We start from the raw sequence: 13,316 nt of genomic DNA on the forward strand, positions 1-13,316 counted from the left end.
GGTTTTGGTAGTGCGGATTGGCCGAGACCCGGAGTGCGTAGCATCTGGACCGTTTACATTCTCTACAGCGGTTAGGATGCCTATACCGACAGCCGCCATTCGCCGCTGAGTGACTGAGACGTCACCACGCACGGCGCCTGTGCCAGGCTAGGTGCACTTTGCCACTTCGTTGAGCTACAATTTGTGTGGCCAGGTCGCTTCTGAAAAATAACCAATAGCTCAGTGGGCTTTATCTGGTTACAAGTAAAAATTTTGTTAGTTTATTTGTAGTGATTTGCTTACATTTCCTATAGAGAATTCCTCCGTTATTCACGAGGGATACGTTCCGGAGTTGCTTGTGAATACATATGAATACAATCCTGTCAACCCCTTATCATTTCCATTTATTAGGTGTAACCCTGTCTTGAGACAGACCCAGCAGGTTCCATGAGTCGGCTGACTGAGATGACCGGTAGATGCACCAGTTGTGCCAACTCGCTGTATTTTAGCTGCCCGGCGCTCCGCTTGTTGTTGTGAGCGTCGCTCCTCTGCCTTCCGTTGCTGAAGGGCGACTGCCTCCAACTGCCCAGTAGCAGCGTCCTTCACGAGCCTCCTCCTTTACAGAGGCCGATCTTGACACCCTTGGTACCAGTCACCGGCAAGTCCACTCAGCTCCACATCCTTCCGTACCGCATCGGCTCCATCTCTTCTCTAGCCCGTGTTGTGCCCGTTTAGCCCTCTCTATCTGGCCAAACAGAAGCTGCTTGGGCATGCGGTGGCTGGGGCATGCGGTGGCTGGGGCATGCGGTGGCCGGGCATGCGGTGGCTGGGGCATGCGGTGGCTGGGGCATGCGGTGGCCGGGCAAGCGGTGGCTGGGGTATGCGGTGACTGGGGTATGCGGTGGCTGGGGCATGCGGTGGCTGGGGCATGCGGTGGCCGGGCATGCGGTGGCTGGGGCATGCGGTGGCTGGGGCATGCGGTGGCTGGGGCATGCGGTGGCCGGGCATGCGGTGGCTGGGGCATGCGGTGGCTGGGGCATGCGGTGGCTGGGGCATGCGGTGGCTGGGGCATGCGGTGGCCGGGCATGCGGTGGCTGGGGCATGCGGTGGCCGGGCATGCGGTGACTGGGGTATGCGGTGGCTGGGCATGCGGTGGCTGGGGCATGCGGTGGCTGGGCATGCGGTGACTGGGGTATGCGGTGGCTGGGCATGCGGTGGCTGGGGCATGCGGTGGCCGGGCATGCGGTGGCCGGGCATGCGGTGACTGGGGTATGCGGTGGCTGGGCATGCGGTGGCTGGGGCATGCGGTGGCTGGGCATGCGGTGACTGGGGTATGCGGTGGCTGGGCATGCGGTGGCTGGGGCATGCGGTGGCTGGGCATGCGGTGACTGGGGTATGCGGTGGCTGGGCATGCGGTGGCTGGGGCATGCGGTGGCCGGGCATGCGGTGGCTGGGGCATGCGGTGTCTGGGCATGCGGTGTCTGGGCATGCGGTGGCTGGGCATGCGGTGGCTGGGTAGGCGGTGGCTGGGCAGGCGGTGGCTGGGCATGCGGTGGCTGGGCATGCGGTGGCTGGGCAAGGGGTGGCTGGGCATGCGGTGGCTGTGGGCATGCGGTGGCTGGGCATGCGGTGGCTGGGCATGCGGTGGCTGGGCATGCGGTGGCTGTGGGCATGCGGTGGCTGGGCATGCGGTGGCTGGGCATGCGGTGGCTGGGCATGCGGTGGCTGGGGCAAGCAGTGTCTGGGCATGTGGTGGCTGGGCAAGCGGTGTCTGAGCATGCGGTGGCTGGGCATGTGGTGGCTGGGGCAAGCGGTGTCTGGGCATGTGGTGGCTGGGCATGCGGTGGCTGGGCAAGCGGTGGCTGGGCATGCGGTGGCTGGGCATGCGGTGGCTGGGGCAAGCGGTGGCTGGGGCAAGCGGTGTCTGGGCATGTGGTGGCTGGGGCACGTGGTGGCTGGGGCACGCGGTGGCTGGGCATGCGGTGGCTACATGACTCAGCCGACGTAGCTGTGGTGTCACGACCGCGCAGCAACTCCGCAAGCGCCGCAATTCCCTCCCGGCCCCTGCACTAAACACGCCACCCTCACGCAGCGCACCCTGGCGGGGGGGTTGCCTGGCACATCGGGTTTTAATCCGAAGGGCCCCTAGAGGGAGAGTCCCATGGTTTCCCGATGCCAGGAGATTGGCCGACCCTCGCAGGACAGGTTACATTGCGATGCCCCTAAAATTGGCTTACAATTGTATGGGCGCAGAAAGAAAAGGTTCCCTAGGCCAACCGCAATGAGTTTCAACATTGGGGGGAGGACGGAGGGCGGAATATTAAGCAAGCAAAATTGCAAGAGCCCTTCCAGACAATGCACAATGAGGGACAATGGGTGGCCGGGGCCGCCGCCACGGCACTCGAGGAAGGACGCGGTAACAAGGGGGCGGTAACCATAGGTAGCAGCACAATTGGTCGCGCGGGACAAATAGCCATCCCAGTCCTTTGAAGTGAGGGGATTAGGCCATGGCAGAAAGCAGGGACGTGTGGTCAGGGGAGGCAGGGGAAGCAGAGCCTCACCTGTCATACTCCAATGAAAATAGCTGTTACGAAAAAGAAAAAAAATTAAGATTTTTCCACTGATCTGTGTTATAAATGTCATTTCTGTACGATTCCAATCATTATTATAGTCAAAATCGCCAAATTTGCGGAGCTCCGCTGCAAATGCAGGAAGAGACGAGAGGTGAGGCAGCGACGAGCTCAGCCTCCCCTCTGATTGCGCAACCCCTCAGTAACTGGATGGAGCGCGGGCAATAAGCGCGTGCCTGTTACGATCTCAGTATGTCACTAATGTAATGTTTCTAGACCCCTTCATTTCATGTCCGTGCCTTCCATACTCCAGGTAACTTATTTCACGTGTGTGTATAAAGATATTTAGGCTCGCTGGTTTCGTCATGAAACTGCAATGAAAAAGCACCAGGGGAGGCAGCTATCACATCTGCCTCACTGAAGGGGATGTGTCGAACACGCCCCCCTCCGTGAGGCCACGCCCCCCTCAGTGTGTGAATCTGGCTCTGACACTAGCCAGTGCTTCCCCAGCCATTGACCTCACCGTACGTCACTGGCAGATAGTGGGAACAAGAGTGCGAGGGCGCAGGTAAGCGCACGACTGGCTGTGCGGTATGACGTCACCCTGGGCCTTTGAAGTTTAGAGAATAGAAAGGGGGGCCCCAGACGATTTTAGATCAGATGTCTGCAACCTCTGGGCCGTCAAGACCCACTCCCTGCCGTCCTGCCTCCTCGAGCCGCTCGCAGCATCCGTGTGATGCCAGCGAGTGCTGCTATGAAGTTTTCTCTCGTCCTCCTCCCTCCGACTCTCTCAGCGTCTGTGGGACGAGTCTAGATTCGAGGTACGTGGTTGGACGTTTGTGTGACTGGGTTCATAGGCAGAGTTAGGCTAGGCTCTCCTCGCGAAATATTCTACCTCCAGGTAGTGTGTATTTGCGCCGTTAATAAACTTTAGTTCAGACTATCGGTGCAGTGTGATTTCTGTGTGTATGGGTAGAACCTCGACGTGGTGTCTGCGATTTGTGTGTGGCGCGACTGCGCGGGGAGATGGTGTGCGCGAGAGAGCGAGCATAGAGCTGTGTGTGTGGGGCGCGCGTGTATTAAAACGTACACGGTCGCCGACGCTAGCGCGTGTTTACGCGCATGTGTGCAAAACTCGCGCCTGCAGTGTGCCGCGTGAGTAAATAGGGCGGGGTGCGATAAACCCGCTCGCCGGCGTTTACTCAGCGTGTTTACACAACGGCAAGAGCATTAACGGCTAGGCGTGCGCGTGTATTCATACAGCCCTTTAGTATTAGCCTTTGTGTGCTAGCAGATTAGGGCTTAGCCACCCGAAGGGGCGCGCGCATATGCATACTGCCGCCGTTTCTTTTGATTAGCGCCGGCATTTGTGTAAAACACGCGCCTGCAGGGGCGCGCGCGTGCACGCCACCGCGTTCGTTTTAGTGGTGGTGATGTACGTGGGGAGCGTGTGGGGGATAACCCCGGGCGGTGGTGAGCCAGCCGAGTAGCGATGTCCCTCAGGGCGCTGGCGCGGGGGGGGGGGGGCGATCACCCGATTGGCGGGGGCCCGGCGAGAGGCAGCCAACGAGGAGGAGGGGCGAGTGGAGGGGGTGGACGTCGCTCCCCGTCCCTCGCAGGGAGCGGGGAGGCGGCCCCCACACAGCCTCGCCTGCTGGAGGAGCTCATCAATGGGACTTTGTCCAGATCTTTCAAGGATTTGTGAGCTCTTCACACAATCCGTCCTGGATAAACCCAGCACAGATCGTAGGCAGGCCAGCCTCAATGCTTCTAACCGGCGCAGATGTTCCATTTGCGGGGGTTCCACGTTTCACAAAGCGTCGAGAAGGGAGGGCATGTGACCGTAAGCGAGAAAACCCGAAGCTTCGTGTGGAGTGACAGACCAGGTAGCTTCCACACAGCAGTGTTACACATCCAATGTAAAGATAATGCCGCTCCACTGATTCCGAGTGAGACCTCTGCTGTCAAACTGGAGTCAGTTTAACACGTAGGCTTTCGCGACCAATATCCATAATACAGGTTTCTTTTGGGGTTAGAGCTGGTCATAAGCACACTGCCCAGGTATTCGACAGGATGCTCATTGGGCTTTTTATGAAATGCTTAGAATTGCTAGCATTTTCATTTATAATGTAACTTTGAATACGAAGGAACGTATGTAGGAATACTATTTTTAAAATTAAAGTTAGTAGCAGTATTGAAGGATTTGTATGTTACTCAATAGCTTACCTATTCATGTGCCAATTAGGATCAAGGGTATAAGGATCAATGGTGCCAATTGTGGGTCAGTTTACCGACCGTTAATATTCACTCCATCTCGGTCTACGTGCTATGAAAAAGGGCCGTTTCCCGAAACGTCGCCTACTATTTATTTCTCATGTGTGAAAGGCCCCACACACACACCACTGCCAACGCAGCAACAGCAGCGCCACCAGATAATTAATTAGAGGGTTTGTGGCCGGGCAAGGGGTTAGACTATGCAGACTGGGCATTGCTTCTGCAGCGATTGGTTTTGTTAGCATGGTTAGGGGGCTACAGAGGTTGGGCCCTCTTGAGTCTGGCGCTGAGATTTGGTAGAGCGCACTGGCTATTAAATAACGTGGGGTGGTGGTGGCTCGTGGTTGAATGCACGCTTTGATTTTCTACAGCGGTTCGGGGTTATTCTTTGTGTGTGTTGCGCGTGTTGTAGGGAGGGAGTGGTGGTGCAGCGGTTAGCGCTACGCTGCGCTCACGAACCCGGCCACCCGAGTTCGATTCCCACTCACGGCCACCAACGCCCGTGGCGATTGTCTGAACCGGTCCTGGGCCTCCCCTAGGTCGACTCAACCTCAAACGAGTACCTGGTGCGGTGTGGAAAAACATCGCCACCGGAGAGACAAAGGCGGCCGGGCGTGGTTCTGACCCACCCACCCCCTCGTGTGCCGTGCCGGCCTTCATAGGTGCTACTCGCTAACAGCACTTGCCCCAACAACCAGTAGATATACAAGGTGGGGTCTCTTGGGATTTCTCTCACTTGATACAGCAGCAATCGTGCTGTGACGGTTCCACCTGAAGACGGAAGCTTGTGTTGCCTCCGAAACGTCGTGATTTACTATTTTATTTCTATTTTTTTATTATTTATCTTTTATTCTTTATTTTTTACCTACGTGACTTTACCGAAAAAACCTAAGAGTATTGCACCAACAGTCTGTTACAGGCTATACGGGGGCTCTTTGTTAAGTTTGTTGTACTGTACTTCCCTCCTCCTCGCAACCTCCGATTAGCACGGTTGGTGGCTACGTACGGTGCGAAAGAAGTTCAGCACACGTACGACATAGGGGCTGTCCATAAATGACGTCACGCGATTTTGGACAATTTTTGACCCCCTCACCCAGTCATACGGCGTCACAAAAAGTCAACCCCCCCTCAAATATGACGTCACAAAGCTCTGCCCCCCCCCCCCCAAATAAAACATGCTTCAAATCGCTTTAAACTATTGTCATCGTAGTGCGTATTTAATGTGGCGCTGCACTCTGATGTTGTAGGATAAAACATGTATTAAAAAGTCCATTTAATTAAGTAGAACGTGTTGTCTATATTTATTTAAAGTTGCGCATTTGAATGTGACGTCACATTTCTCAACCCCCCCCCCTCGTCACACATCGTCACAAGTGTTTGATCCCCCCCCCCCCCCCAGGTGCGCGACGTCATTTATGGACGGCCCCTTAGGCACAATTAACAGAACTCAACGCAATCGGAAATTGCAGTGCACGTGTGTGTGGCCTTAGAATGAAACGTATATAACAGTTGACGTTTCAGGCGAAGTCCCTTCTTCATGGCACATCAAATATATCTGTCCTTTTAAGTTAAAACCGGTGTTTATTTACACATCCTGTCAGCTCCTCTAGAAGTGCATAATTTCAGTATTGGTTCCACACAAGCAAATTCTGGATTGGTTTCGACATCAGCAGTCAAGTTTGATAGCACCGATTCTCGTGAACTACCAAACGTTCATTTTTAATAACTATTTTTGAACTCGCCTTTTACCCGTCCAAAGACGGGTGTATTGCAGTAAATCTGAAACTTGCAAGCGAAGAGCAGACCGCGACGTGATATATTCATTGCATCAATTCGTGTGCAATTTGTACGGCCGCGGTGACAGACTTATTTCATGTTAAGGTTATAATCCCTTGTTCATCACGACCTCCTTTTTACTTCAATGTCTCAACAGCGCTACGGAGATCACGTGACGTGAGGGTTCTGCCTTTGTAGTGAGGGTTGTGAGTTGACGCCGAGGAGGGGGGAGGAGGCGCATGCCCCCCCCCCCATGTGGAGTGACGTCACCCACTAATGATTATTAATAGGAGGGGGTGTCCATTGGGAGGACGTCACCTGCTCATTATTATTCATGAGGGGGGGAGGGTGCTCCATGTGGAGTGACGTCACATGCTCATGATTATTAATGAGGGGGGCTGTGGAGTGACGTCACGCAAATTCGCTTTAAGTTTGAGGTTTTTTTATTGAAAGTGAATCTAATAAATAATTCTACGCAGCAACAAAGTGGATTTGGTGTCTTTATTTATTTCGTCAGCACTTGAGATAAAAGGTAAGTCTAATTTATCCTTCTACATTATGTTAAAATAGACATTTCTCGGTGATTTTCCAGATATTGTATCGAATTCCAATTTATTTCAACCCCAGCGACCAAAAGCAGAAGAGAATAAAATATCAGAGCAGTGAATTTTAACAAATTGAAGGTCAGTTTATATACAGTGCTACAGTGACATGAAGTAAAGTGTTTATGACTTTGTTTTGTGCAAGAATCACTGCCATCAATACAGTGCTACAGTGAACAGCAGTGAAGTGTTTTAGGACTTCGTTTTGTGGCAGATTAACTGCCATTAAATTTACCCAAGATACAATGATACTCTGCTAAATGTTTTCGTAAATATGACAGCTTCCGTCCGAGGATGGGAAAGCAAGCTAGTACTCTATAAACTGGCTTGTCACTCACCCTATATGCCCCTAAAACTCACCCTATACCCCTAACGCTCACCCTATATGCCTACCACTCACCCTATACCCCTACCACTCACCCTATAACTCTACCACTCACCCTATACCCCTACCACTCACCCTATACCCCTAACACTCACCATATATGCCTACCACTCACCCTATACCCCTACCACTCACCCTATAACCCTACCACTCACCCTATAACCCTACCACTCACCCTATACCCCTAATGCTCACCCTATACCCCTACCACACACCCTATACCCTTAACACTCACCCTATACCCCTACCACTCACCCTATAACCCGACCACTCACCCTATAACCCTACCGCTCACCCTATACCCCTAATGCTCACCCTATAACCCTACCACTCATCCTATAACCCTACAACTCAGCCTATACCCCTACCACTCACCCTATAACCCTAACACTCACCCTATAACCCTACAACTCACCCGATACCCCTACCACTCACCATATACCCCTAACACTCACCCTATACCCCTAATGCTCACCCTATAACCCTACCACTCACTCTATATCCCTAATGCTAACCCAAAAACCCTACCACTCACCCTATACCCCTAACACTCACCCTATACCCCTAATGCTCACCCTATACCCCTAACACTCACCCTATACCCCCAATGCTCACCCAAAAACCCTACCACTCACCCTATATCCCTAACACTTACCCTATACCCTAATGCTCATATGCCCATACCACCCACCCTATACCCCTAATGATCACCCTATACCCCTACCACTCACCCTATACCCCTAATGCTCACCCTATAACCCCAACACTCACCCTATACCCCTACCACTCACCCTATACCCCTAATGCTCACCCTATAACCCCAACACTCACCCTATACCCCTACCACTCACCCTATAACCCTCACCCCGCTGTGTGTGAGTGCTGCAGGGCACCCCACGCTGCTAAACAGCTGCCGCGTGGCCACGTGCCCTGGAATTTCCGCCGAAGATGAAAAAACCCACAACCCCCAGCTCCTCCCCCCTTCTCTGTGATCTATAAAGCCTCCAAGCGCTCCGTCTTCTCCACTCTCGATTACTCCCGAGACCCTGAACACCGCTCCCCACCCTCTCAACTCACTCCCCACCCTCTCAACTCATTCCCTACCCTCTCAACTCGTTCCCCACCCTCTCAACTCGTTCCCCACCCTCTCAACTCATTCCCCACCCTCTCAACTCATTCCCCACCCTCTCAACTCGTTCCCCACCCTCTCAACTCGTTCCCCACCCTCTCAACTCATTCCCCACCCTCTCAACTCATTCCCTACCCTCTCAACTCATTCCCCACCCTCTCAACTCATTCCCCACCCTCTCAACTCATTCCCCACCCTCTCAACTTGTTCCCCACCCTCTCAACTCATTCCCCACCCTCTCAACTCGTTCCCCACCCTCTCAACTCATTCCCCACCCTCTCAACTCATTCCCCACCCTCTCAACTCGTTCCCCACCCTCTCAACTCATTCCCCACCCTCTCAACTCATTCCCCACCCTCTCAACTCATTCCCCACCCTCTCAACTCGTTCCCCACCCTCTCAACTCGTTCCCCACCCTCTCAACTCATTCCCCACCCTCTCAACTCATTCCCCACCCTCTCAACTCATTCCCCACCCTCTCAACTCGTTCCCCACCCTCTCAACTCGTTCCCCACCCTCTCAACTCGTTCCCCACCCTCTCAACTCATTCCCCACCTCTCTTCTCTCCATTCCCCACCCTCTCAACTCATTCCCCACCCTCTCAACTCATTCCCCACTCTCTCAACTCATTCCCCACCCTCTCAACTCGTTCCCCACCCTCTCAACTCGTTCCCCACCCTCTCAACTCATTCCCCACCCTCTCAACTCATTCCCCACCCTCTCAACTCGTTCCCCACCCTCTCAACTCGTTCCCCACCCTCTCAACTCATTCCCCACCCTCTCAACTCGTTCCCCACCCTCTCAACTCATTCCCCACCCTCTCACTCGTTCCCCACCCTCTAAACTCGTTCCCCACCCTCTCAACTCGTTCCCCACCCTCTCAACTCATTCCCCACCTCTCTTCTCTCCATTCCCCACCCTCTCAACTCATTCCCCACCCTCTCAACTCATTCCCCACTCTCTCAACTCATTCCCCACCCTCTCAACTCGTTCCCCACCCTCTCAACTCGTTCCCCACCCTCTCAACTCATTCCCCACCCTCTCAACTCATTCCCCACCCTCTCAACTCATTCCCCACCCTCTCAACTCATTCCCCACTCTCTCAACTCATTCCCCACCCTCTCAACTCGTTCCCCACCCTCTCAACTCGTTCCCCACCCTCTCAACTCATTCCCCACCCTCTCAACTCGTTCCCCACCCTCTCAACCCATTCCCCACCCTCTCAACTCGTTCCCCACCCTCTCAACTCGTTCCCCACCCTCTCAACTCGTTCCCCACCCTCTCAACTCATTCCCCACCTCTCTTCTCTCCATTCCCCACCCTCTCAACTCATTCCCCACCCTCTCAACTCATTCCCCACTCTCTCAACTCATTCCCCACCCTCTCAACTCGTTCCCCACCCTCTCAACTCGTTCCCCACCCTCTCAACTCGTTCCCCACCCTCTCAACTCGTTCCCCACCCTCTCAATTCATTCCCCACCCTCTCAACTCATTCCCCACTCTCTCAACTCATTCCCCACCCTCTCAACTCGTTCCCCACCCTCTCAACTCGTTCCCCACCCTCTCAACTCATTCCCACCCTCTCAACTCATTCCCCACCCTCTCAACTCATTCCCCACCCTCTCAACTCGTTCCCCACCCTCTCAACTCATTCCCCACCTCTCTTCTCTCCATTCCCCACCCTCTCAACTCATTCCCCACCCTCTCAACTCGTTCCCCACCCTCTCAACTCATTCCCCACCCTCTCAACTCATTCCCCACCCTCTCAACTCGTTCCCCACCCTCTCAACTCATTCCCCACCTCTCTTCTCTCCATTCCCCACCCTCTCAACTCATTCCCCACCCTCTCAACTCGTTCCCCACCCTCTCAACTCGTTCCCCACCCTCTCAACTCATTCCCCACCCTCTCAACTCGTTCCCCACCCTCTCAACTCGTTCCCCCACCCTCTCAACTCGTTCCCCACCCTCTCAACTCATTCCCCACCTCTCTTCTCTCCATTCCCCACCCTCTCGACTCATTCCCCACCCTCTCAACTCATTCCCCACTCTCTCAACTCATTCCCCACCCTCTCAACTCGTTCCCCACCCTCTCAACTCGTTCCCCACCCTCTCAACTCATTCCCCACCCTCTCAACTCATTCCCCACCCTCTCAACTCATTCCCCACCCTCTCAACTCATTCCCCACTCTCTCAACTCATTCCCCACCCTCTCAACTCGTTCCCCACCCTCTCAACTCGTTCCCCACCCTCTCAACTCATTCCCCACCCTCTCAACTCGTTCCCCACCCTCTCAACTCATTCCCCACCCTCTCAACTCGTTCCCCACCCTCTCAACTCGTTCCCCACCCTCTCAACTCGTTCCCCACCCTCTCAACTCATTCCCCACCTCTCTTCTCTCCATTCCCACCCTCTCAACTCATTCCCCACCCTCTCAACTCATTCCCCACTCTCTCAACTCATTCCCCACCCTCTCAACTCGTTCCCCACCCTCTCAACTCGTTCCCCACCCTCTCAACTCGTTCCCCACCCTCTCAACTCGTTCCCCACCCTCTCAATTCATTCCCCACCCTCTCACTCATTCCCCACTCTCTCAACTCATTCCCCACCCTCTCAACTCGTTCCCCACCCTCTCAACTCGTTCCCCACCCTCTCAACTCATTCCCACCCTCTCAACTCATTCCCCACCCTCTCAACTCATTCCCCACCCTCTCAACTCGTTCCCCACCCTCTCAACTCATTCCCCACCTCTCTTCTCTCCATTCCCCACCCTCTCAACTCATTCCCCACCCTTTCAACTCGTTCCCCACCCTCTCAACTCATTCCCCACCCTCTCAACTCATTCCCACCTTCTCAACTCGTTCCCCACCCTCTCAACTCATTCCCCACCTCTCTTCTCTCCATTCCCCACCCTCTCAACTCATTCCCCACCCTCTCAACTCGTTCCCCACCCTCTCAACTCGTTCCCCACCCTCTCAACTCATTCCCCACCCTCTCAACTCGTTCCCCACCCTCTCAACTCGTTCCCCACCCTCTCAACTCGTTCCCCACCCTCTCAACTCATTCCCCACCTCTCTTCTCTCCATTCCCCACCCTCTCAACTCATTCCCCACCCTCTCAACTCATTCCCCACTCTCTCAACTCATTCCCCACCCTCTCAACTCGTTCCCCACCCTCTCAACTCGTTCCCCACCCTCTCAACTCATTCCCCACCCTCTCAACTCATTCCCCACCCTCTCAACTCATTCCCCACCCTCTCAACTCGTTCCCCACCCTCTCAACTCGTTCCCCACCCTCTCAACTCGTTCCCCACCCTCTCAACTCGTTCCCCACCCTCTCAACTCATTCCCCACCTCTCTTCTCTCCATTCCCCACCCTCTCAACTCATTCCCCACCCTCTCAACTCATTCCCCACTCTCTCAACTCATTCCCCACCCTCTCAACTCGTTCCCCACCCTCTCAACTCGTTCCCCACCCTCTCAACTCATTCCCCACCCTCTCAACTCATTCCCCACCCTCTCAACTCGTTCCCCACCCTCTCAACTCGTTCCCCACCCTCTCAACTCGTTCCCCACCCTCTCAACTCGTTCCCCACCCTCTCAACTCATTCCCCACCTCTCTTCTCTCCATTCCCCACCCTCTCAACTCATTCCCCACCTCTCTTCTCTCCATTCCCCACCCTCTCAACTCATTCCCCACCCTCTCAACTCATTCCCCACTCTCTCAACTCATTCCCCACCCTCTCAACTCGTTCCCCACCCTCTCAACTCGTTCCCCACCCTCTCAACTCATTCCCCACCTCTCTTCTCTCCATTCCCCACCCTCTCAACTCATTCCCCACCCTCTCAACTCATTCCCCACTCTCTCAACTCATTCCCCACCCTCTCAACTCGTTCCCCACCCTCTCAACTCGTTCCCCACCCTCTCAACTCATTCCCCACCCTCTCAACTCGTTCCCCACCCTCTCAACTCATTCCCCACCCTCTCAACTCGTTCCCCACCCTCTCAACTCATTCCCCACCCTCTCAACTCATTCCCCACCCTCTCAACTCGTTCCCCACCCTCTCAACTCGTTCCCCACCCTCTCAACTCGTTCCCCACCCTCTCAACTCGTTCCCCACCCTCTCAACTCGTTCCCCACCCTCTCAACTCATTCCCCACCCTCTCAACTCGCTCCCCACCCTCTCAACTCATTCCCCACCCTCTCAACTCGCTCCCCACCCTCTCAACTCATTCCCCACCCTCTCAACTCGTTCCCCACCCTCTCAACTCATTCCCCACCCTCTCAACTCGTTCCCCACCCTCTCAACTCATTCCCCACCCTCTCAACTCGCTCCCCACCCTCTCAACTCATTCCCCACCCTCTCAACTCGCTCCCCACCCTCTCAACTCATTCCCCACCCTCTCAACTCGTTCCCCACCCTCTCAACTCGTTCCCCACCCTCTCAACTCGTTCCTCACCCTCTCAACTCGTTCCCCACCCTCTCAACTCATTCCCCACCTCTCTTCTCTCCATTCCCCACCCTCTCAACTCATTCCCCACCCTCTCAACTCATTCCCCACTCTCTCAACTCATTCCCCACCCTCTCAACTCGTTCCCCACC

Source organism: Lethenteron reissneri, chromosome 40, assembly GCF_015708825.2.
Source record: "Lethenteron reissneri isolate LAM-NWPU_2019-01 chromosome 40, ASM1570882v1, whole genome shotgun sequence".
NCBI lineage: Eukaryota > Metazoa > Chordata > Hyperoartia > Petromyzontiformes > Petromyzontidae > Lethenteron > Lethenteron reissneri.